This window comes from Triticum urartu, chromosome 3A (genome assembly GCF_056163025.1).
Source record: "Triticum urartu cultivar PI428250 chromosome 3A, HENAU_Tu73, whole genome shotgun sequence".
Classification (NCBI taxonomy): Eukaryota; Viridiplantae; Streptophyta; class Magnoliopsida; order Poales; family Poaceae; genus Triticum; species Triticum urartu.
The window spans coordinates 328,596,431-328,599,417 of NC_141875.1; positions in this window are offsets into that span (position 1 = coordinate 328,596,431).

Genomic DNA, 2,987 nt, shown 5'->3' on the forward strand with positions numbered 1-2,987 from the left:
AGAAGCATTTCTCAGTCGATGCATCCAGCCACTCCAAGCCCGTGACCATCCAATGTGGATGTATTCGGGCATTGAAGACAACACTCGGATCCATCCGTAGGAAGTTGACGAGGAGACAGTGCGCTGTGGATGCAAGGCATTACTGGCAATGAAGACAACCCCAGGGGTCTAGGAGGGTTCCTCCACTCGACAACACCACCGAACCAAACAAGGTCTGACTTATTTCTCCCGAGTGTCTTTTATTCTGACATGTGTTTATTCTCAAAACCGATTGATATCCACTCAACTCTATTCCTTGCAAATCTTTAATAGATGTATTCGATGTCCAACGGAGAGCAGGAGCAGGAGAGAGAGCTGAGCGGGGGTGACAGCAGCGACCGGCACTCTGACGGAGGAGGAGATAAGGAGAGTGAAGACTCGAGCAGTGGTGAGGAGGTCGACTCTCCACCTTGCACAAAAAGACGCTCCAAGCAGAGGCAGGATCCAGCAAGCGTTCATGGCAAAACGACTCCTCCGACTGGACAACCCTCAAAGCGCACTCGGACATCTTCTCCTGTGCCAACTGAGAGAGCTCCTAAGCAGCCCAAAGTCGTGTTGTCAAAGCCTCGGAAGGCCCTGCCCAAGATTAAAGTGGTTGTTCCCATCGCTTCTGGGTAACTACTGACCTCGACCTCTTAGTTTTTGCATGACTCAAACTTTGGTCGACTCACTTTCTTGTTTTGACCGAGTGAATTCTGAAATTTGCAGTGCTGCCTCTGGAACCTCCATTTACCAAGATGACAATGATGAGGAGATGGAAGACGCAATCACCTCCAATGCGGGTATAACTCTTGCCATTTTGTTTTTACTTAATCAGCTATTTTGACGGTTTACTGAACCCTTGCAATTGACTATTTTGCAGCTCCACCTAATGTTATTGAACTCCCGGATGACGAGGAAGATGTGCCACAGAGACCCATGGGAGGGAGGGGCAGGCCTTCAAGCAGGAAAGCACTAGCTAGCGCAACGCCCCAGTGGACGTCGGTGACGGAACCGGTGATTCAGTAGTCCGGAGACCTGAACCGTGCTTCTGTTACCTTTGTTGTTCCAGTGTAGAGTGAACACCCTTCGTCGTCGACTGCACAAGACCCTGTTTCGTCTGTCCAACACCACGCCTCGAATCTTCAGGCTGCTGCGACTGAACCGCCGTCTCTGTTCTTCGCCACTCATCATGTTCCGGAGGATCAGGCAAGCGCTGCTACAGAAGCCATACGCTAAGCAGGCCTGATGACGGAGCGGGTGAAGACAGTACACGAGAATAGCCAAGCTGCCCATGATGCCAGTGCAGCCCTCCGAGCCAATGTCCAGGTAAGTTGGTTTTCGACTGAACTCCTATCTTGACGCTTTTTCTGTTAGGATATGCTACCTGAAAACTTTCCTTTGTGCATCCATCTGTTAGTCTGCGCTTCGCATCCGCACATCTAGTGGGTGTTTCAACTTATGTCGAGTAATTTTTCCATCTGACTCGACTAGGTTGTGTCGATTGTAGCTTTGGACTAGTGGGGGCACACAGAGTGCACCCACTGGGTGTAGTCCCCGAGGCCGCCGTCGAATGTGTGATTCGGCATGGGCCTTGATAAAAATATCTTGTTCTTTAGTTCTTCCACTCGGTCTGGGTGAACCATGTCGAGTGGAACCTAAACCAGTGGGGGCACGCAGAGTGCACCCACTGGGTGTAGTCCCCGAGACTACTGTTGAATGTTTGATTATGTAGTAGTCTTAGAATTCTTTTCACTCGAAAGCGAATAACCTTTGATTCTGTCCACTGATGAATCTTTTTGCTGACTTCGAAAATCCTGTGAGCTCATCTCCAAATGTGCTGATTTCGAGGAGAAGCAGAGACAACTCAACCTTGACTTGGAGTTGGCCAAGTAGAACTTGCAAAAGGCCAAAGACGAAGCAGCTGGTACGGAAGATAACAACATGTCGACTGTCTAAATTGACCATCTGACAAGTCATCTCCTCGTTCTTCTCTCTGACCCAAGTGTATATTTTTCAAAGAAAATGAGGCAAGCTCTGGCACGGAAGGACCTTGATCTTGCTGCAGCGCAGAAGGAGGCTCAGGAGAAAACAACACTCGCTGATAAGAAGCTGGCTTCAGTCGGGGCGCTAGAGGAAGATAACACCAAGCTAAAGACTGCTCTTACTGAAGCCAACAGAGAAGTGACCTGTTTGAAGAAAGACAAAGTAGCTTTGAACGAGAAAATTGAAGGCATTTCTCGTAAGAGAAATGACCTGGAGGCCTATCTGGGGGCACTTGCCAAGAAGTTATTCCTTATGCTCGAAGGTATTTTTCCTCGTCCGACTGTTTAGCTATCGTCGATTCACCATAAAGCCGTCGACTCGTTAGTTCTTTGTGGTTGCACATTTCTGTCAAAACTTTGAGGAAGAAACTGGCAAATCGAGACGAGCTTGGATTCCATCAATTCCCCTATCAATGATGAAGCTGCCATGAACGTGCTCCGATTGGAATCCCGTCTTGCCAGCGTCACAGACTGTCTCACTCTCCTGAAGGTTGCGGTGTCGCGGATCGACATGACACTTTGGCCGAAGGAGATGCTCCAAAATGACCTCGAGTCCTTGATGAGTCGACTCAGTGAGATCCCTGGTCGAGTGGAGCAATGGAAGAAGTCGTCTGCTCGGTGCGGTGCTGACTGCTACCTCTTGAGCACTGCGTTGGTTTTCCCTTGAAGAAGAAAGGGTTATGCAGCAAAGTAGCGTAAGTATTTCCCTCGGTTTTTGAGAACCAAGGTATCAATCCAGTAGGAGGCTATGCCCGAGTCCCTCGCACCTACACAAAACAAATAAATCCTCGCAACCAACGCGATTAGGAGTTGTCAATCCCTACACGGTCACTTACGAGAGTGAAATCTGATAGATATGATAAGATAATAATTTTTGGTATTTTTATGATAAAGATGCAAAGTAAAATAAAAGGTAATGAAAAT